General features: G+C 44.9%; 1 protein-coding gene across 3 annotated transcripts in view; it reads left to right on the top strand.

The window, feature by feature from the left end:
- Nucleotides 1-23,829, top strand: part of PMEPA1 (prostate transmembrane protein, androgen induced 1) — a 94,117-nt gene that overhangs the window by 28,441 nt on the left and 41,847 nt on the right. The window lies entirely within an intron of this gene.

Below are 23,829 nucleotides of genomic sequence, written 5' to 3'. Positions count from 1 at the left end.
TGTGAGACAGTTATTGTTCAAATGCAGATAACAATAGGTGATAATAAACCACTGTGTTTATTATGACTCAGTAGTTTGTGGTTCCTTCTATACTGGCTTCTGCTATATGAGAAAGGACTCTGCTTCTTTTGAAGCTATCTTAGTTTTGTGACCTTTAATCATGAAGGAAGGAATTCTGTCTGGCCTAATTGCATTGGTGGTTGTGCACACAAAAAGAGTAGTATCCCATAAGGTAGAAGGAGCAAATGGGGTGTTAGAAAGCAAATATGATTGCAGAAATTGTGCTGATGGGGTGTGTGGGAGCTCTTCATGCCAGTATATAGAGAGTACCTTTTTAAAAGGTGATATATTACTAATATTCGCAGACACACACAGAAGCTTATGAGCGTTTTGATATTTGTAGCTCTGAATGCTGCCAGAAGGTGCAATTTTCAATTTTGGATTTTATGATAAAAAAAATAAAAATAAACTGTGGCTGCTGAAGAAGTTGCATTGCACTTGGCATTTTTATTCATGAATGCATTTGAAGTCTTATTGAATAAGCTTAAGAGAGGGAGCAATTATTATTTGGTGGACTCAGTTGATTTAAACTATTTTGTAAGGTACTGAATCATAAATGCTGAGTTCCTTGCCTGTATAGTTATGCAGTGTTTTTCTGCTATTAGAAGATAGGATCTTGCTCTTGCTCACACATGCGCACGCGCACACACACACACACACACTCACTCACACTCTCATCCACTCAGAATAGGATGTCCTACGATATATGATGTATCGAGCAGCCATGTGTAAGAGTTGCTACATGTGTGACTGCTGAGAGAGAAATGATGGGCATGATGACAGGCAAGCTTGTCTTGTGGTAGTTTGTTTTTCATTCAGATGTCTTCAGGCACTGAATGTCTGGCCGCACTTTCCCAGGTAAACTGGTTCGGCTCAGTATTACTGAGGATCTAATTTTGTTTCTTGCTGCACTGTGAAGAGCTGCCACTGTGGGCCTCATAAAATGGGTTGAGATTTCCTCCTCATGCTATTCACACGCTAGGATGTCTACTGCTTTCCAGGAAGACTGCTGATGCTTGAGACATATCATGGCCAATAAGTGCACTTAAGATTTATGTGGCGTGTTTTCAAGTGTTCAAAGCTCTCTAGTTTCCAATATTGCGCTAAGCATTGCTCACACGCTAGAAACTTAGGGTTTTCTTTAAATAGCTGTTGTGGCTCTCAGGACACCAAATCACATTCTGCGGTATTTCTGTGCTTGCAGGGAATTGTGGAATAGATCCAGCCCTGGGCATTGTGACCCTCAATATTAGGAGGTGCTGATACCACTGCAATGGAAGGTGGTCTGCAATGGCAAAGGAACTTGAGTTTCCAAGGAACAGTTTGCAGTGAAAGGCCTAACAGGGATATCTTCCTGAACCAAACTGTTCTTGAGCTTCTTTATAACATCCGTCTGGCCTTCTCTCTTTTCCTCATACTATCCTTGAAAGGCGGGGGCGAGGGGGGAGACTTATTTTTGATTAAATGTTAGACAAAAAGACAAGAGTGTGCAGCATAGCAAAACAAGAAGAGACTTCTGAGGATTTTAGTAAGCTGGTTTAAGGCAGTCCTTCCTGTATCAGATAGTTATTTGCAGAGCCTTTGTTGTCTGGGTCTTGTCTGCAGCTACAGTCTGTGCCTATACTTTGCAAGAAAACCCCCCCACTCTCATCCGAAAGTGCCTTTTCATTCGCAAGCTTTGTCAGTATTACTGTGAGGTTTCAGGCTCCCTCCCGTGAGACTATTCTACCCATTTCCAAAAGATAGCACACCCCTGCAGCATTATTGGGCATTTCTAGCTTTATTTCTTAGGAGCAACAAACAAAACTATAATCCTTACAGAAATAACAGCAGTGGTGGGGCTGCCATCAGGTCAGCGTCACTGGGGACCTGATGAGGCCCACACCCCAGCAGAGACCCCACTGCTGACCCCCAGAGTCCTCTAGCCTTGCTCTCACTTGCTGTTCCTCCCTGTTCACCTGCCCTCTCAGAGCGTGCAAACAGTAGAACGAGTAAGTGGAAGGAGCAGTGGTCTCCACTTGCTTTGACCCTCCTTCTGGGCCGTAGTGCAGATTGGGCCCAGAGGTGGAGGGTAAGAGTCTGGGCAGCAGTGACAGTGACAAGAAGGTGTGCCCACCCAGGGCTGGGCTGGGTCACCCAAGGACACCTTATCCAAGAGCAGGCTGAGTAGAGCATTGAGTATTTCCTAGGAGAGGAGGGTCCTCGGACATTGACCAGTGTAACCCTAAGCAAGTTTACTTGGAAATTAATCCCGTTAAGTTCAGTGGGGCTTGCTCCCTATCAAGTGTGCTTAGGACTGTAGCCTGTGTAAGACTTAAGGCAATCTTCCCCAACCCGGCACCCTCCAGATGTGCTGGACTACAACTCCAATTATCCCCCATCGGCATAGCCAGCTGGCTGGGAATTATGAGAACTGTGGTGCAGCACATCTGGAGGGTGCCAGGTCGAATAAGGCTGGAATAAGGCTATACAATGTGTCATAACACTGGTGTGTAGCCATTGTCCATTGATAACAACCTAAGTGACAATATTAGTCAAAATCTGCTGGCATCTTGAGATAATCCCAGAGTGGAACTCTTTTTAGGATGATCTGCGCTTCTCAATTCTCCAGAAGGAGTGTATAATACTGCCCATTTTATTTTATTTTTTATTTTATTTATATTTTGCCTTTTTTCCTCTTGCGTGGAACCCAGTGCGGCTTACATGGTCCTTCTCTCCTTTTTATCCTTGCAACAACCTTGTGAGGTAGGTTAGGCTGAGAGTTGGTGATTTAGACTGAAAGTTAGTCTTTCAGTCTAAATCACTCACAACCAGTGAGTGTTGTGGCCAAGTAGGGGCTAGAACCTGGATCTCCCAAATTGCAGTCCAACACTACACCACACTGGCTCGCCTCATCTCTGGCAGCTGTTGCCAGCTGTGACCTGGTGGGCTGTATATATACAGTGGTAGTGCTGCTCTAGCGCATACCTTACATTAGGAGTTGACACGTAGATGAAAAGGATGGCGAGCACTGCTGTCTTCAGCTATGAAAACTTGTATCCCTAAGGGCCAAATTGCACAGGAAGGTGGTCACATATCCATTGCTCCAAAAGAGGAAATGCCCCACCCAAAAAGAGGACACAGGTTTGCATAAAATATGCATATGCTAATTCATGTATATAGATGCAATTTAGATATAATTACCCTAATTGAAATAGAAATACATTTCCCCATAGTAGGGAAGACTGTGGCCAGGTGACCCGTGTGCCTGCTCAGTCTGGTCTCCAGGTGGTAACTTTGATGGGCAGCTTCAAGCCTTGTTCTCCTTTCGGATAGTTCTTTATCTTTAAACCGGACTTGGACTGGGCAGCCCTTCAAATAGAGGATGCCTTCAAATAGAGGACTGTCCTTTGTAAAATAAGCTACCTGGCCACCCCGTTGCATACCCATTTCCGAGGCAGCAATCAAAATGTAACCATGAGAGGATTTTTTTCTTTGATTTTCATGGGTCACCTTGTGGATGTTCCCCCACACCCAATGTTTATTGTGTGTTGACTTCTAATTAAATATGGCGCCTTGGTTTTATCCTTGATGTCTTCTTCACTCAAGCTCTCAGTGCTGAATTTTGGCCACAGTGAGGAGGGAAACTCTTAGCTGATGCCAAATCAATACACCTCCCTCTTCCATAGAAGGAGGAGCAGATGTTCCTGTAGGTGGCTGCATGGCACTTCTTATGTGTAATATATCCCCCCTTTATCCCAAAGAACGCCAAAAGTATAAACATTATGGCAAAATCTCCACACCTGCTCTCTTCCACTCACTCATGCGGGTGGGGGGAGGGGAGAGATTGTATTTCTGGGGAGAAAACATTCTTCTGTCAATAATTTGAGATGAAGCTAATTGTAAAATTCAAAATCTCAAATTTGAGCAACGCTATTTGAAAATCCAAAGGATGCTACTTTCATATGACAAGTTATGAAGTTTTTGGTGCTCTGTGTGTGTGTGTGTGTGTGTGTGCGCGCGCGCGCGCGCGCACGCGTCCTTTTTTAACATGAAAAGTTTGGTTTTCTTCATGAATGAGCGGTTGGAACTGGACATTTCATGTTGATCACATGTTGCTGGAAATAGCAGCTGTGCATCTACAGCTCCTTTGTCTTCCCTGTAACATCTAGTAATACAGAATGTGTAACCTGTGACTATGGTGCTGCACCTCTGTCTTTGCTTCATCGGCTGCCGTTTGTGCGGTGGGGAAGCCCTGCAGCCTGGTAACATCGCAAGAGGTAATTTTTAGTACTAGGTGTGACTGGGGGAGACAGGAGCAGAAGACATGGGCCTGTTGCTTTCAGTGACAGCCTGTTGAGCTTCAGCTGCGTGAGGCTCTAGACTAACCGTCCCCCAACATGCTGTCCTCCAAATATGATGGGCAACAACTCCCATCAGCCCCAGCCAGTATGGCCAATAGAGGGTGTTTGTTGGGTTGGGGAAAGGCAGCTCAGGCTGTCAAGTCCCAAGGAGCTGACTGGTCATCAAAAAGGGCAGAAGCCAATCCAGGATCCAAAACAGGCAGGGGTCAAATTCCAGAGCAGCAAACACAGGTCCAAGAGTCCAGAGACAAATGTGGTGTAGTGTTGGACTAGGACTGGGGAGATCTGGGTTCTAGTCCCTGCTCAGCCATAAAAAAAAAAAACTCACTCCGTGACTTTGGGCCTGTCACTGACTCTCAGCTTAACCTACCTCACAGGGTGGTTGTGAGGATAAAATTGAGATGGGGAGCTGCTTTGGGTTCCTTGGAGGGAAAAAGGTGGGATATAAACAGGGGGTTGGACTTGATGGCCTTGTAGGCCCCTTCCCACCCTGCTATTCTATGGTTCTATGATCCTATAAATTTAACAAATAAGTAAACACAAGGTAGAAGTTGCTCAAATGGACGAGCTAGCTCTGAAGCCATGGCTTTATAGGAGCTAGTACACAGACATTAGCCCTTGAGTTCAGCTGACTGGATGCTGATATTGTGACCTGGGCAATTTCAGCCTGTGCCCTGTTGAAGCCCAGAGCACAGCCTCCTAGGTTTGTAGAAGGAGCAGAGCTGTGGTGGTGCAGGGGGAGGATTGCTGGGAAGACCCAGTTAGTGACAGACACACATGCTCTATACATGGTTCTTATTCCTACCTTAAGTTTTGTGAGGACAAAAGCTTCAGCTTTCACCGGATGCGTATTTTGACAAAGCTAAACATCCCCCTCCTGAATACGACTTTCAGTGTGTGTCTGGGCATTTGTCAGTGCACATCTAACCATCCTGAATGCATGAAATTGCCAAATATAACTTGAACTTTATCATGTAGGATCCAAAGAATAGTTTGTAAGCAGATGAGTAACCTTTTGCTGTGTTGTGTTTTAGTTTTGCAGAGTTTGTTTGCTTGTTTTATTTATTTAACTTAAAACTAAATGCCACTGTTCTTAATATAATATAGATTGGTTGCAATCCCCCGATGCTCAAGATTCTAGAGGAGGATGTGAAATACATGTCTTGTAAATAACCTGTTCTGAAAGAAACCCAAGTTGCTCATTAGAGTTCCCAGAGGGATTACAATTCAACACCCAGGGTGCAAAAGAGTAGGAGGAAGGTTCCGATTTCTTCCAAATGGCTGAATTCAGGCACATAGCAGGTTCAGGTGATACCCATGTGGCCTGGTACTATCTATTCATATTTACTTAGAAGTAGGTTCTACTGAACTCAATGGGACTTATTCCTCCCACATAAGCACACATCAACTTTAACTGAATCAACTTGGAAGTAGAAGGCAAAAATGAAGAAAACTATTTGGACGACGCACAGTTCTTCTTCCAGCAAGAAACAAACAAAAATAGAAACTATCCTTGAAGGTGTGCTTTGTCCAGTGTGTTGCTGTCTCCAGAGAAAAGCTGATTCTGTATGCTCCAGGACCTCAGCATTGCTTTAAGTGCAAAAGTTGGTCCACAGTTTGGTTTTCTTGTAATGATGCGTGCTGCAGAATTGCACCCCCAAAGTATTAGAACTGGCGTATTTTTAACTTTTTTCTGATCTCCCCCTAGACCACTTTCCAAGCTGTTTTCTGCTTTCTTCCTCTCCCTACCTCCCCACTCCCCACAGCAAGTCTATATGCCAGACTCTGTTCTCTGAAGCAAGCCATGTATCTCAGTAATACAATGCTTGCCTTCTCTTGCATTCAGACTGAAGGTCTAGACGCTTTCTCTACCTTTTGTTAGGAGGGGTCATAGGGTTGGCTACTGTTCCCAGCCAATTTTCTCTCTCCTGATCAGTGGATGCTTTCCCATAATAGGGGGTTATGCTTGGGAAATAAGACCAGGGCTCGTCCACGGAGAGCAAACCCCGCTTTTTAAGCATGCTCAATTTTTATAATTACCAAGGCAGCTCCCAAAGAGAAACGTGCTTTTGAAATACAGTCAAGATTACTCCCACTCCAGTTCTTACATGCACAGATTCTCAGCTGACACCGTCTAAATAAAAACCTTTTAGCCTATGCCAATAAGTCTCAAGCAAGCTGCCAGATAGCATCAAGGACCAAGATACAAAAAAAGTCCCCACCCCTTAAAAAAAAATTGAAGTAAGATCTAAGCAACGTATGCCTCATGGAAAGGGTACAATTGACGTTCCTCTGTCTACTGCGTTCCACACACAAGATGTTCAGTCTTTTGGGAAAGGGGGTGTTGTTGAAACACATTAGCAGAATTTTAAATATCTTTGTTAGATTCTAGGCAAATACACTCCCATAGCAACAAAGCAGAGCCAATACTTTTGCTTGTGTAGATTCCCCTCCCCCTTTTAAACTTTTTTTTTAAAATGTTAAAGCATTTTCTTATTTTTAAAAGTTTTTCCCCCTTTATTCAAACAATGTTCCATTTATTCAAGCCAGGCTCTCAACTTTGCAATTGTTGTAATGGGGCCATCTGTTCCTCCTGTTGAGATCTGTGTTGTGATCGGTTGGTGCTGACTCCATTGCTTGATCAACCAGCCTGTTGGAAGAATGAGGCTGAAAACCTAAGCATGCTTGCTTGAAAATAAGTCCCACTGAAATCAGTTCAGCAGCCTTCCCCAACCTGGTGCCCTCCAGTTGTTTTGGACTTCAACTCCCATCAGTCCCAGTCAGCATGGCCAATGGTCAGGGGAGTTATAGTCCAAAACATCTGGAGGGTGCAAAGTTGGGAAACACTGCAATAGATCTTCCATCTTATAAGCTGTCCCTGTCAATAAATGTTTAGGTCCCCATCTCGATAGCCCCCATGGCTGTTAGCCATGACAGCTACAGTCAGGGCCAGAAATATTGGAACAAGGATAACTGTTTTGGCAGTTGGCCTCTGTACACCACCACATTGAAGCTGAAAGGAAACACACCCAGATGGGAGCGAAGTCAGGACTTTCAGCTGTAATTCAAGGGGTTTGGCAAAAGTGGGGCACTACCCATTCAGGAAGGATAGCCAGCGGCATACACACACACCCATCGTTGGTGGCTCATAAGTAATGGAACGAATGGCTGACAAGCAGCTGCATGGCCAGGTGTGGCCTGTTTCCTCCGTACCCCATGACCAATCAAGCAGATAAAAGGCCTGGATGTGGTTCTGAGTGTTACATTTGCATTTGGTAGCTGTTCACTGGAACCCCCAACATGAGGTCCAAAGAGGTGTCCATGTGAGGGAAGGAGGCCATCATTAGGCTGAGGAAACAAAATAAACCCATCAGAGAGATAGCAAAAACAGTGGGAGTGGCCAATACAACAGTTTGGAACATCCTGAAAAAGAAGGAATTAACTGGCAAGGTCAGCAACAGCAAAAGGCCTGGAAGACCACGGAAGACAAACTAAAGTGGATGACTGCAGAATGCTGCTCATGGTGAAGAGGAACCCTTTCACAACATCTAGCCAGGTCAAGAACGCTCTTGCGGAGGTAGGCATGTCATTGTCATCGTCTACAGTCAAGAGACGGCTTTATGAATGTAAATACAGAGGCTTCACAACACGGTGCAAACCGCTGGTAATGCTCAAGAATAGAAAGACCAGATTAGCCTTTGCCAGCAAACACCTAAAAAAGCCTGCCCAGTTCTAGAAGAAGATTCTTTGGACTGATGAAACCAAGATTAACTTGCACCAGAATGATGGGAAGAGAAAAGTATGGAGAAGGAAAGGAACAGCTCATGAACCAAGCATACCACATCATCTGTCAAACATGGTGGAGGCAGTGTTATGGCATGGGCATGTATGGCTGCCAATGGAACCGGGTCACTGGTGTTTTGATGACCTGACTGCTGATGAAAGCAGCAGGATGAACCCTGAAGTGTATAGGGCTATACTTTCTGCTCAGATTCAGCCAAATGCTACCAAACTGATAGGACGCCGCTTCATATTGCAGATGAATAATGACCCAAAACATACAGCAAAAGCTACCCAAGAGTTTCTCAAGGCAAAGAAGTGGGATGTTCTTCAACGGCCAAGTCAGTCAACTGATCTCAACCCAACAGAGCATGCTTTTCACTTACTGAAGACAAGACTGAAGGCAGAAAGACCCACAAACAAGCAGCAGCTGAAGGCAGCTGCAGTAAAGTCCTGGCAAAGCATCTCGAGGGAGGAAACTCAGCATTTGGTCATGTCCAATGACTGCTTCAGGCAGTCATTGACTGCAAAGGAATTTCATCCAGGTATTAAAGGCGATCCTTAAGTTTGAAATGATGTTGGTTTGTTCCATTACTTATGAGCCACCAACGATGGGTGTGTGTGTATGCCACTGGCTGTCCTTCCTGAATGGTTAGTGCCCCACTTTTGTCAAACCCCTTGAATTACAGCTGAAAGTCCTGACTTCACTCCCATCTGGGTGTGTTTCCTTTCAACTTCAATGTGGTGGTGTACAGAGGCCAACTGCCAAAAGTTAGCCTTGTTCCAATATTTTTGGCCCTGACTGTAAGTGCAACCTCCATTTCCAGAGGCAGTGTACCTTTGGATGGCTAGATGTTTGGGGCAAGCAATGCAGGGTGGCTATCTCATTCATTGATTCATTCATTATGTTTCTATACCGCCCAACTGCCGAAACTGTCTGGGTGGTTTAGAAAGCTTAAAAGCTTATAAATGCAATATAGTAACATTATATAAAAACCAGTTACATGCAAAAAATATAAGCAATTTTAACAATCAACAATATGAAATCCCAGGATCCATTAAAAACTATTTTATGCTTCCAAATGCCTAGGAGTAGAGGTCTTAACAGTGTTGGTGCCAGGCAGACTTCATTGGGGAGAGTGTTCCACAGTCGAGGGGCCACCATCAAGAAGGCCCTCTCCCTTGTTGTCATCCTCTGAACCTCCCTCAGAGGAAGCACTTGGAGAAAGGCCTGAGATGATGATCATAGTGTATGGGTAGGTTCATATTTCTATCTGGATTTATTTATGTGCTTCCTGGTGTAAATGGTTGGCCACAGTTGGTGGATTAGCTCTTATGTTCTTACCATGCCACAGTAAGGCCCTTCTGTCTTTTATGAGGAAGAGTTCCTTTGGGTGGAAAACTAGGCTGCAACATTAAGGGAGGCATGTTAAGGGAAATTCTATATTTAGATTGCAGGACTTGCTGTTTGTATTGACCAGCCTTTCCCAACCTGGCGCCCTCCAGATATATTGGACTATAACTCCCATCATCCCAACACATGGCCATGGTGGTTGGGGATGGTGGGATTTGTAGTCCAACACATCTGGAGAGACTAGGATGAGGAAGGCTGGTGTAGTTGAAAAGGGGTTCAGGAGAAGATAATATAGCAATCCTTCAAAATGGCGTGGGGGGGTGCGGTAGAGAGAAGACTCCAGTTCCATTCCTCAGTGCTCCTTTTTGTAATTTCTTTCAGATAACCTGCGCATCTGTGTCAGTGCAATTAAAAGAGAAATTCTGTCTAATGAACAGTTGTAGCCCTTGGGCTATTGTGGAATAAGCAGTGAAGTTAGGCGCAATCTTATTAAAATAATAATTAAGAAACAAGGGAGGTGGGGAGGGAAGGGGGATTGCAGTAAGAGAAGGGGGTGGAATTATGGATGTTGATAGTGCAATAAGTGGTGATAAATAGTAGCAAATCCCATTTAGAATTTCTAAGACGAACTACTTGGTCTCCCTTTATCAGTCATAACAATGGTTGCACATTACACAGGATTGGAGGCTACTGATCCAATTCTTCCGTCTCGGGGCATGCCTGAAATAAGATCAGCACAATCCCATGCATGTCTCCTCAGAAGTAAGTCCCATTGAGTTCAATTGGGTTTATTCCTAGGTAAGTAAGTACAGGATTGCAGCCTACACAAACATGCATAGGATTGGTCTGCATGCATGGTCCAGCATGTACAGCAGACACTGGAACTGGCAGATTCAGCCATGGACTGACTGGATGGTCTTGGTGAAGTCCCTGTCTCTCAGCTTAAGTACCCTATAGACATCAATCTCAAGTGGTAAATTCTAATTGCACTTTGCACGTTAAAGGTGCACTCTGAATATTTTGTTGTGGTAGCAGGTTTGCGTCTCTCCATTACTGTGCTACCTTTTGGCTAGGCCTTGACAACGTCTGACACCAGCCATGTGGTGGGCTTGTTAGACCCCTGTGTTTGTTGCATGTTTGGGACTGCAAAAACAGAGGGGTGGGTAAGCCTCTGGCTGCCCACCGTGCAAGTAGGAGAGGCCATCTTCTAGGCCATCTGAATAGCTGTTTCACTTTGACCAGCCTTTCTTTAATACAATAAAGCTCTCATTCACACTGGGAGTAGAGTTAAAGTGGAAAGGTGTACACCTCTGTCCTATTTTGTTAATTTCAACATCTCCAGGGAAAGATTGGGTACACAACTTTTTAAGGTGCTTCTATCAGTCATAAGCTTTCTTTCGAGAAAGTAAATTGGGGGCTAGATATGATCTGTGCCAAGATTTTGGTCCCAGCATCAATGTGAAATGGTAATACAGGTGAGAGCATCTGAGCATGTGCTGAGTGCTGCTTCCCATCACTGACTGTGTAGAGAAGTGTGTGTCTGTGACTACATGTTATCTTGTCCACGTAGTAGCAGCTTCCTCCTTTTCTCTAGGAACATCCAGCATTGGAAAGGAAAGTCTTCATGTGGTCTGGAGGACTGATGTAATGAACCAGGTTATATGTTAAAGAGATTACACAGGCCTCCATGGTATTTCTCTCCCCTCATGAATGTATTAATTCACATAAATGGTGTGAGAACAGCACTGAAGCCAGGCAGTGTCCTTTGGAATAAACCAGCAGAAGTACCTAGTGCCATTCTGGTTCTCATTGTCTAAAATGCATTTATCACTGTCTCTTCTCATTTTCCTAGGTCTGGCACTTCCTTTTTTCTTCTTTTTTTGCACGGTCTGTGAGCTGGGATAGGTGGGTTGTCTTTGCTATATATGTGGCTTGGGCTTGGTGGTCTGACACCCACCTAGGTTATCTCTGGGGAAAATAATGGAATCTATTACCTCTGAATGTAGAGGCCAGCAGTGTATTTCTTTTTAAGGGATTCAACAACATGTTTGATAGGAAGGAACATATAAGTTGGTCCATCTAGCTCAGTAGTGTCTACAGTCCCACCCCAAACTGCTACCTTCCAGATATGTTATACTGCAACTCCCATCATCCTGGCTAGCATGATTGGGGATGATGGAAGTTGTTGTTGTTATTATTTACATTTCTGTAACACCCCATAACCAAAGCTCTCTGGGCAGTTTACAGAAGTTAAAACATTAAAATACAATATACAGAATTTCAAAGCCATTTACATAAAAGCACACAGACAATATACACAAACAACATATAACTAAAAACAACTTTGAACAGTCAGTCATAACTAAAGACACATCCAATACCGATTAAAACTCATAATGTGCTGCCAAATGCCTGGGAAAAGAGATAGGTCTTAACCTGATGCTGAAAAGATAACAATGTTGGCACCAGGCAGACCTCATTGGGGAGCTCGTTCCACAAATGGGGAGCCACCACTGAGAAGGCCCTCTCCCTCATTGCTGCCTTCTGAGCTTCCCTCAGAGGAGGCACCCAGAGGAGGACCTTAGATGCTGAATGTAGAGTATGGGTAGGTTCATTTTGGGAGAGGCATGCCATCAGGTGTAGTCCGGCACATCTGGAAGGCAGCAGGTTGGGGAAGCCTGGTTTATACTGACTGGCAGCAGCTCTCCAGGGGTTCAGGCGGGATTCTTTCCTAGCCCTACCTGGAGATGCCGGGGATTGAAACTGGGACCTTCTGCACGCAAAGCAGGTGCTCTGCCACTGAGCTATGGTCCTTCCCCAGTGGCAAGTTTCTCAGTGGCTATCAGCCCTGCTGTGATCTTCATGGAAGCTCCATTTTATGAGGTGGTGTAACTTCCAGTTACCAGATGCTAGGGACAAACCCCGCGATGCCTACCTCATTCTTAGTATGTGCACTTTGGATGCCTTCTGTTGGAGACAAGAGTGCTGGATGAACTGGGCCTTTAAGTCAGATCTAGCAAGATCAATTTGGCCTCTTTAGATTCTGAAATACTTTCAGCATCGATTCTTACAGTTCTGGGTGAACTGCATTTCACTTAGTGTTGGTCGAGAAGAATACTAGGAAGTTTATCAGGATTCTTCAGTGAGAGAAGTTCAGTAATGGCTAGCAAGCTTCCATGAAAGACAGGTTGTCCACCACTCCTAATGTTCCCTTGCACTGTACTTTTGTATGTTTGTGCACTACAGAAGATTCTGGGAACAGGTGAGGACTCTCAGTTCTAGGGTGCACTCTCAGTTCACACTGGCCAATGATGAGGCCCAAGATACCCAGCCAGCTCTCTATGCAAACTGAAAGTGTGCCCCAGCAACCCACCCATTCCCAGAATGCTCTGCATTGTGCCAAAGGCAGACATGCAGTGGTCCCTTGGCAGACCAAGTTTGACAACCTCCATTGTAATGGGTCATTCTAGGTACACTTCCATTTTGTCTGTTTCTCCCTGCCCCCCAGTTCCATGTTCTTCATGGACCAAAGAAACACACACAAAATCAGAATAAGCCTGTCAAAAATGTGAAGAGACACTGTGCCCAGTCTTGGAACAAGAAAGATGGCAGAAATGGCGTATTGTAAAAAACAAAACAAAGAAGAAAAGGAAGGAAGGAAGGCATGGCATGGCATGGCATAAGTAACACTGGCTTAGACTTGTCAACTCAAGTGCCACTAGTGAATGTCCTCCGACTGAAGACAAACATAAGATACAATGGGAGCTTGGAACATGTTCTTCTGTTCTGAATGGTAACATACCATCAAATTGAATTCTGGCTGATGTCCTTCACCCTTGGTCCTTCATTGCTCTTTACTGCTGCCTCCCCCTCCCCCCGTCCTTTCCTGATGCCTCCAGCTACAAGGTGCTGCAGCTGGAGGCAGCAGGAGGAGTGGCCAAAGAAAGTGAAGTGTCAGTAGCAACTGATGGAGACAGGGGCAAGACTGAAGGGGTTCAGCCAGTGTTCAGTTCACTGGTATGTCTGACAATTCATGTTAGAAGGCCAGCTTGGAGCCTTATGTATGTTCCCAGCCTACCTTCCTAACCCCTTTTTGATATCATTTACCTTCTTACTGATCTCTTTCTGGCCAGCTTCCGCTCAAGTGTCCAGTCACAGTAGTGGTGCTCTTCAAGGGTGGTAAAGCAGCAGTAGATGTGTTGTTGTTGTTCAGTCGTTCAGTCGTGTCCGACTCTTCGTGACCCCATGGACCATAGCACGCCAGGCCTTCCTGTCCTGCGCACTCTCCCGGAGTGTGCTCAGGTTCATATTCATTGCATCGGTGATGCTATCTAGCCATCTCATCCTCTGCCGTCCCCTTCTCATTTTGCCTTCAGTCTTTCCCAGCATCAGGGTCTTTTCCAGAGAGTTTTCTCTTCGCATTAGGTGGCCAAAATATTTGAGCTTCAGCTTCAGTATCTGTCCTTCCAAGGAGCACTCAGGGTTGATTTCCTTTAGGATGGACTGATTGGACCTCCTTGCAGTCCAGGGGACTCGTAAGAGTCTTCTCCAGCACCACAGTTCGAAAGCATCAATTCTTCTGCGCTCAGCCTTCCTTAGAGTCCAGCTCTCACAGCCATACGTTACTACTGGGAAAACCATAGCTTTGATTAGACTGACCTTTGTTGGCAAGGTGATGTCTCTGCTTCTTACTATGCTGTCTAGGTTTGCCATAGCTTTCCTCCCAAGGAGCAAGCGTCTTTTAATTTCATGGCTACAGTCACCGTCTGTGGTGATCTTGGAGCCCAAGAAAGTAAAATCTATCACTGCTTCCATTTCTTCCCCTTCTATATGCCAGGAAGTGATAGGGCCAGACGCCATGATCTTAGTTTTTTTAATGTTGAGTTTCAAACCAGCTTTTGCACTCTCCTCTTTCACCCTCAACAAGAGGCTCTTTAGATCCTCTTCACTTTCTGCCATTAGGGTGGTATCGTCTGCATATCGGAGGTTGTTGATAATTCTCCCAGCAATCTTAATTCCGACCTCTGATTCATCCAACCTGGCATTTCTCATGATGTACTCTGCATATAAGTTAAATAAGCAGGGTGACAATATGCAGCCTTGTCGTACTCCTTTCCCAATTGTGAACCACTCGGTTGTTCCATGTCCGGTTCTTACTGTTGCTTCTTGACGCTCGTACAGGTTTCTCAGGAGACAGGTAAGGTGGTCTGGTACTCCCATCACTTTAAGAATTTGCCACAGTTTGTTGTGATCCACACAATCAAAGGCTTTAGCGTAGTCAATGAAGCAGAAAGAGACGTTTTTCTGGAATTCTCTTGCTTTCTCCATGATGCAGCGAATGTTGGCGATTTGATCTCTAGTTCCTCTGCCTCTTCGAAACCCAGCTTGTACTTCCGGTAGTTCTCGGTTCGCATACTGCTGAAGCCTAGCTTGTAGGATTTTGAGCATCACCTTGCTGGCATGTGAAATGAGCGCAATTGTGTGATAGTTTGAACACTCTTTGGCGTTGCCCTTCTTTGGAATTGGAAGGTAAACTGACCTTTTCCAGTCTTGCGGCCATTGCTGAGTGTTCCAAATTTGTTGGCATATTGAATGCAGCACTTTAACAGCATCATCTTTTAGGATTTTAAATAGCTCAGCTGGAATACTGTCATCTCCGCTAGCTTTGTTGTTACTAATGCTTCCTAAGGCCCACTTGACTTCACTCTCGAGGATGTCCGGCTCAAGTTCAGTGACCGCACTATCATGGCTATCAAGGACATTACTATCATGGCTATCAAGGACATTAAGATCTTTCCTGTATAGTTTGTCTGTGTATTCTTTCCACCTCTTCTTAATCTCATCTGCGTCTGTGAGGTCCCTGCCTTCTTTGTCCTTTATCATGCCCGTCTTTGCACAAAACGTTCCCTTGAGATCTCCAATTTTCTTGAAGAGATCTCTAGTCTTTCCCATTCTGTTGTTTTCCTCGATTTCTTTGCATTGTTCATTTAAGAAGGCCTTCTTGTCTCTCCTTGCTATTCTCTGGAACTCTGCATTCAGTTAGATATATCTTCCCCTTTCTCCCTTGCTTTTTGCTTCCCTTCTTTCCTCAGCTACTTGTAAAGCCTCATCAGACAGCCACTTTGCTTTCTTGCATTTCTTTTTCTTTGGGATGGATTTCGTTGCTGCCTCCTGAACAATGTTACGGACCTCCGTCCATAGTTCCTCAGGCACTCTGTCCATCATGTCTAATCCCTGAAATCTATTCCTCACCTCCACTGTATATTCATAAGGGATATGGTTTAGGTCATACCTGAATGGTTTAGTGGTTTTCCCTACGTTCTTCAATTTAAGCCAAAATTTTGCAAGAAGCAGCTCATGATCTGAGCCACAGTCAGCTCCAGGTCTTGTTTTTACTGACTGTATGGAGCTTCTCCATCTTTGGCTGCAAAGGACATAATCAATCTGATTTCGATATTGACCATCTGGTGATGTCCATGTGTAGAGTCGTCTCTTGTACTGTTGGAAAAGAGTGTTTGCTATGATCAGCGTGTTCTCTTGGCAAAACTCTATTAGCTTTTGTCCTGCTTCATTTGTACACCAAGGCCATGCCTGCCTGTTATCCCGGTGATTTCTTGACTTCCTACTTTAGCATTCCAGTCCCCTATGATGAAGAGGACATCTTTGTTTGGTGTTAGTTCTAGAAGGTGTTGCAGGTCTTCATAGAATTGATCAACCTCAGCTTCTTCGGCATCAGTGGTTGGGGCATAGACTTGAGTTACTGTGATGTTGAATGGTTTGCCTTGGATTCGTACTGAGATCATTCTATCATTTTTAAGATTGTACCCCAGTACTGCTTTTCCCACCCTTTTGTTGACTATGAATGCTACTCCATTTCTTCTAAGGGATTCTTGGCCACAATAGTAGATATGATGGTCACCTGAATTAAATTCGCCCATTCCTGTCCATTTTAGTTCGCTGATTCCCAAGAATTCGATGTTCAATCTTGCCATCTCATGTTTGACCACCTCCAGCTTACCTTGATTCATTGATCTGACATTCCAGGTTCCTAAACAATATTGTTCTTTACAGCATCGGACTTTCTTTTCACCACCAGACACATCCACAGCTGAGTGTCCTTTAGGCTTTGGCCCAGCCGCTTCACTCTTTCTGGCGCTACTTGGAAATACCCTCTGCTCTTCCCCAGTAGTATATTGGACACCTTCCGACCTGAGGGGCTCATCTTCCGGCGTCATCTCTTTTAGTCTTGTGATACATTCCATGGGGTTTTCTTGGCAAGAATACTGGAGTGGGTTGCCATTTCCTTCTCCAGTGGACCACATTTTGTCAGAACTCTCTGCCGTGACCTATCCGTCTTGGGTGGCCCTGCACGGCATAGCTTATGGCTTCACTGAGTTTCGCAAGCCCCTTCGCCACAACAAGGCAGTGATCCATGAAGGGGAGTAGATGTGTTGCTAGAATATAAACCACCATTTTTCCACTTGGTGGCACATCCTGTAGTAGCTGGGCCTACCTAAATACATTCATAACATCACTGGCACAATGTCAGCAAGGTCTCTCTCTCTCTCTCACACACACACACACACACGGAAAGTGTCCTCTGGTGAGCCTTTTTCTATGTTGATAGTGGTAACAGTGGCCACCATCAGATTTGCCTGGTGGTGGTAGCAATGACTAGCTTGGATGGAGCCTCCATTTACATTTCCTACAGTGCCCCTGAGCATTGCTACATTGGGGATATTATGGGAAATTAAATGGCAGCTCCAAAGCACCTGGTGTGAGGAGCCCGTGGCAGGTGTAGTCTCAGCAGTGGGCCTTATTGTGGTGCTGGGCCCCAACAACGCCCCTGCGATACCACATGTGAATGTTGGGTCTGCATGTCATGCTGATGGTATCCCTCAATGCAGCTGATAATGTAGGCTTTCTCCTGCAAACTCTTGCCCCAGTAATTAAGGTTCCACAGGACCTGTCCTCTCTCTTCTACATGTGACAAATCTAAATCTGGTCAAGTCAGATTTTGTGTGTAGTTTTAAGTGAGGGAGGTGGGAGATGTTTCCTGTATTGGCCCTGCTTTCCAAGTGTTTTTGCTTCACCCACAAACTTGCACTTTTGTTTATAAAGCTGGTATAGATACTAAGATCAATTTGCTGCCTACAATTTGAAAAGTTGGCTACTTCTGCCTTTTAAGTAGGCAGCTTGGAAGGCAACATTGTTTCTAAGAGCTGATGCATTGCTTAATTCTTTGTGCAGGATTTAATTGCTGGGCAACTAAAGGACTGAAAACTGTGCGTGACTGGGCGAATGCTAAGCAATGTCATCTGTCACCTTCTTTCCCTCTTCTTATGTTGAGTCATCTTTGTATGAGTCTTACTTTCTCCAAAGTTCTGCCCACTTGGCATGACATAATGAAATCATGAAGTACATTGACACTACTGCATCATGCAAAATTGGAGAGAGTTACATGCTGAAAATACACAGTGCAAACAGCACAGACTGAAGGAAGCAGCCTGGTAAACCATTTGTTCTGTATACACACACCACAAGGTTTTTGTATCACCAAGAATCACAGTGTAGTTTAGGAAGCTGCAATATGCAATTCAAGTAGGCAAGCAACTAATGTTGCCCGTTCCTGGTCTAGGATCATATTATTAATATTGGAATTAGATTTCCCTATCTTAAATTAGCTAGTAAATTTGTCTAGGTTAAGGGGTCAGGCGGTGGGGGATTGTTTTTGCCCCTGTTCAGGCAGAATATCCTTCGTCCAATAAACTGAGAACTAGAATCGTGCTCATGCACTCTCATGTACTGTAATGCAAAACTTGGCTAGATCAGATTCTGGTTTGTAGACACATACTAAACTACAGGTTCCCAGTTCAGACATAATGGGAAACTGTAGTTTAACAAACACTGGATGTTTTGTATTATGGCACAGAAAAGGAGGGAGGAGGAGGAGGCATGCAGACACAATGCTCATTCTCGGTCCAGTAAACCATGGTTTATTGGAACAAGATCATTACATCTGAACCAGGCCTTTCTCTAAAGTATGTGGACTGGTTCACTTGCATGGTTTTTCTAGAGGTACCTCTTCGTGATGTTCCATTTCCCTGGTCATAGCACACTGGTGTTTGAATTTCCTGAGTTGCTCTACCAGTTAATATCTTCTAGGATGGGGTTAGACTAAATAGGCAGTTGACCCTTCCATCTGTATATGAATGCAATGCTTTGCATCCTGCCCCAATAACTGGCATACTACTGATTCACATCCTGAGCCCCGAGCTCTTGGACTAGGGTAAATTTTAAATCTAATTAAAGGAGACTAATTGAGAATCCCTGGCCACAGACATAACTGAGTTTATAATCTATATTTTGATCATGGAGGAGACAAAGACAGGAGAGGGGAAAGGCAATTGTTTCGAGTGGGGATGAGAACTAAAAGGTTAAGCCGAAGACCTGGTTCAGTGTCACAGGTTCAAATCTTGGGTTAATTAACTAACCCACGATTTGCGGGGACATGTGGCGCACGCCAGGTGTTTCCGGTTTGCACGAACAACCTACAAATGCCCCATTCATAGGTTGTTAGGATGTCATCTGAGCCAGGGCTGGGCCTCCTATGAAGCAGAATGAGGCACCCATATCAGACAGAGGAGTGGGAGGAGCAGAGAATTGCAGATGCTCTGGAGAGTTCTGCCAACCGCTGTCCTGCTGTAGAGCAGCCATCCACCCTCTGTTTCCGTCACCACGTTGCCCCCCTTACTTTTTCCACCACTATCTCTGGGTCAGCTCTATGGATACCCACACAGCCGGAAGAAGTGGATGCGGGGCTCTCACGAGAGCTCAACGAGAGTCCTGCAGTTGCTTCTTCTGGCCACGCAGCTCTCCATACAGCCAACGAAGTGGCAGCAAAGGGAAGGAGCAGAGGCATGCGTGACAGGGGAAGGGGTGGCAATGCAATGGCATGTGTTCTCTCCCACCTCAGGTGGCAAGAAAGCTTGCGCCAGGGCTGGTCCAAATCCAGATGCTCTTGGTTGTTTATGGGTTTGTAAAGTTGTTTATTGAAACCAGAAACAGATCAGTGCAGTTTGCACATTCTGCATGTTCCCGCAAATCATGAGTTAATTAACCCCCAATTTGCCACCATGACTTGGCTTCAGAGAAAATATGGGACTGAGGAAAGATTTGAAGGAAGGAAGAATATGGCATCAACTACCAGTAAGAGAATTCCTTTAAGATAGCAGGAGGCTTTGGAGTAGTTTATAGGGTTGTCAGCTGTGTTAATAGGCATTGCTTCTGTCCTTTGTAACAGCTGCTTGATCTGCAGCCATTGATGATAATGCTCTCCATACCATGAAACAAGTTCACCCCCTGATGTATGTACATAAAGCTGCTGTTAAAGGCATAGGAATAGGCCAGACATCTTTTTCCTGATCTGTTGGCAATCCCAACAGTTACGGGTGATAAACTGAGCAAAGGTGATGGGGAGGAACATAACAGAAATAAGTGCAGAAAGATAGGGTGGACTAAGGTCACAGAGAGCTGTCATTGTGGCAAAAATAGAACACCATCAAATTATGGACTGAAAGTGAAACTGCTATTTAAAAAAAAATCTTTTGTTACCTTTATTTTTTTATGAGTTGTAAGTTACACTATGTCCATAAATAGGAGTAGAATAAAAATCTATGGTTGTTGATTTTTAAAAATGTCTTTTACTTTAAATGAAATACTTAGTGTGTGTTTTTAAAGGGAAAAAACACCACCACATATGGCTATTTCAGGTGCCATTTTGTATTGTGAACCAGGAAGGGGGGGGGGCATTCAGAACCAGGAGTTGCTTCGTTTCATTTGAAGACCACCTGACAAATTGTAGCCAACTGAGAAATACAATGCTGCTTCTTTAAATGGCTACTCTCTGTCAGCGTATCTTGTGGGGCTTAAATGCCCTTTGTTATCACAGTCTAGACACCACGCAGGCAGAATATCTGATACCCTTTTGGTGGTGGTGGTGGTGGTGGTGGTGGGGGGGGGGGGGAATTGACAAGGGTTAACTGAATTTTACCAGCTTTGTCTAACAATGGATTTCAGGGATCTTGCTCTCTTCCATGCCCTTTCTTATCTGGCAAATTTTATTTTCTCATTTTTGCTTATTTTAAGGGTACGGGGGAATGAAAAACTAATACTGAGCTGTGTGTTTTTAAAATTGCTCCATTTCTTAGAAGGAGACATTAGCGTACTGCAGCTTCTCTCACTTTAATTGCCCTTTTTATGACTGTCTAGACATCCTTCAGATACGTGTTTGCAGTGAAAAGACGTTTTCCCCTCTGGTTATATGAGAGTCCAAACTCTCTTCACCCATTCTTTTAACCTACTCCCTGATTTTTTAAAAGAATATTATTATCCCTTAATGCCCTCCCAGGTTGTCTTCTTCACCTTCTTAATCCAAAGGACATTTCAGGCGTGCGTGAGTGTGCGTATGCACGCGCGTGTGTGTGTCTCTCCCCCCCCCCCCCGCCGTTTTTACTGCCTGTTCCTCTTTTTGCTGCCTGTTCCTTGTGTATACTACTTCATAGGAGGGGGATAAAGCCTGGAAAAAGGACTCTCATTTGGAGTTACCTAAGCAGATCACATTTCTTAAAGTTTATATTCTAATATAGCCACTTCTTTGTAATCCCCCCCCCCCTGCCCTTTGCTTCCATTTGTGTTGCATTGAGAAGAATATAACTCCTCAGGCCAGGTTTTAAGAATGGAGAGGACAAGACAGTCTGAATGGGTTTGGGAGGGTTTTAGTTATGCAAATAGGGTGCATTAATTAACCATGTTGCCATAGCTACCACTATTGTTAAAAGGGGAGGGGGAGCACAGGCTGTGCTCATGGAGAGTCTGCCCTCTGCTCCCTCACCCCACCCCAAAGGGAATCTTCACCCTTACACCATCTCTCATCAGGATAAAAGGGCCCAATTCAAGAAGGCTGTGATTTTTCTCTTCCCATGTCTAAAATGTATGGAGTGAACAAGGTTAGAAGGAAAAGGAGCGGAAATAAAGTTTTCCATTCACAGTCATTAAAAAAAAGAGAGAAAATATTAAGATCACGGGAAAGCCTGTTAAAAGCTAAGCTAAAATTACATCTGTGAAGGCTGATAGAGGAGGAGGGGGGGAGTGGGCTAGGCTCTCTTTAGTCTGCCATAAAACAGGGCTCTCCTGCTTGGTTTCCTTCCCCTCCTTGTGGGCAAGTGGGGAGGGGGAGCTATTGTTGGTGTTGACCTTGCTGAAAAGCCATAAATATTTGCTTCCACCCCCCACCCCACCCCATATATCTACCTTCTGGTTCCTGTGCTTATAGTGAAAGAGGTCTCCACTGAGAGGCTGTGCAGGGAGATGCAACGGTAAGGCGAGTAAACAGAAAACCAAAATCATTTAAGGTGTGTGTGTGTGTGTGTGTGTGTGTGTAACATATCCTATTTCTGCCTTAGTGGGCATGTGCTGTAGCACAAATATTGTTAGTGGAACGTTAGCACAATGTTTCTGCTCAGAAGAGAAATTATCGGGGTTGAGGGCAGAATGACACATTACCTTATTGTATATATTTAAAATAACATTTATACCCATCTTTCTGCTTCAACTTTAAATGCCCAGGGTGGCTTAATTTTACCTTGACAAATAGGTGCTCCCAAACCCAACCTTGTTCTTGGAAATAGTGGCCTGGTTCACATGATTGAACAGCCCACCGTGGCTTATTTAAGCCACGGTAGGCTGTGGTGCATGCCAGTGTCCATTTTGAATATTCAAGCTGCAGCTTGTCATGTCATCCAAACCTAGGGACTATGGGTTATGCAAGGGTTAAACAACCCTCCTACAGCCCCTGGGTTTGGACAACATGACAAGCCATGGCCACAGTTTAAATATTCAAAAACTGCCAGCATAAGCCCTGGTGGGCAGCTGCGATTGTGCGAACTGGGTCACAGTGAATTTCGGGGAGGGGGGATAGATTTACAGGGAAGAACTGGTAGGAATAAGGGCTGCTTGATCTTTCTCATATCCACCGGTTCTTCCCTGCAAATATCCCCCCCCCCTCCCCGGTTATTTTTCCCCCTGGCCTGGTATATTTCCACCTCAACAAAAGATTTAACCCCTCCTGGATGGAGACAATTGCAAGGGATTATGGATAGTTCGAGAAAAGGGTTAAGCATCCTCTCCCAACATTCTCTTTCAATCCTAGGAACCTGCTGAGGGCCCACACCCCGGCAGGGGCCCATTGACAAGACCCCTCTGGAGTTGCTCCTCCTGTTCACCATGGCAACCTGCTTGCTCACCTGCCTCTCGCTCCAGCCCAGACAATGGTGGTGGAGCACAGGAGGAGATGCCACTGTCTACATGCTCACTGGCTCCCTGCTTATCAGGCTAGGAAATGGTAGCAGTGATGAGAAAGAGGATGAAGAGCTGGTGACAATGGTGGTGAGAAGGTAGACTCACTGAGGGAGGGGGTCCATGGATGGTGTCCTCCCCAAGGGCCCTCAGAAACTTTGAGCCAGCACTGTTAACAAAGCACCCCATGCAAACCAGAAATACCAAGGACATAGATACCCTAAAGCAGGACTGTCTCTTGTAAATAGGGACAGTTGGAGCATATATTGCATGCCAAAATGTAAGACCACAGTAATGTACATTACAGAAATACCCCCCTTTGCACACCCCAATTCTAAGGTGATTTAGAAGTCCACTCCCGTTAAAGTGAACTTAATTCCATGTTAGCAAGCATAGGTTCCATGCAGCAGAAGCAGCAAATCAAGCTTCTGCCCATCTGGCTGGGGCCTACTCTGTGTTTTCATAACATGCACCTCCCAAGGGGCTGAGTGTCATTGCCATGTTGTATAAATACAGAGTATGCCCAAACCACATGGGTAGAATCTTTACACGTATTGGGAGCTACTGTAATGATTCCAGGCCATAAGCTGCCTAGAAGGCTTGCAGAAAAGGATGCAGGAGGCACAGGTCGTCCAGAAGGGAATCCATCAGACCAGGAAAGAGGCAGTAGAATAGGACCAAGGTAGCACTGAAGGCCTCTCTCACCATTCCCTAGCAAAGTCTTGGTATGATCAGTAAGCTTTTATAGCCCCACTGGAAGAAACCAATGAGCTGCCCACATGGGTAGAGTCACCCTGGAGCTAGGAGGATGTCTTAGCCCTGAGTATGGTTTGTTTCACTTCTCAGTCAAATGATAAACCTGAGTCTGGACTGTACCACTTCATAGTGCACATTGTGTGTGTGTGTGTGTGGGGGGGGGGTGCCACATGATTAAAT

This window comes from Heloderma suspectum, chromosome 4 (genome assembly GCF_057233095.1).
Source record: "Heloderma suspectum isolate Gila_16-S chromosome 4, 16-S_ref, whole genome shotgun sequence".
NCBI lineage: Eukaryota > Metazoa > Chordata > Lepidosauria > Squamata > Helodermatidae > Heloderma > Heloderma suspectum.
The sequence above is the reverse complement of the archived record's forward strand: the minus strand, read 5'-3'. Positions and strand labels throughout refer to the sequence as shown.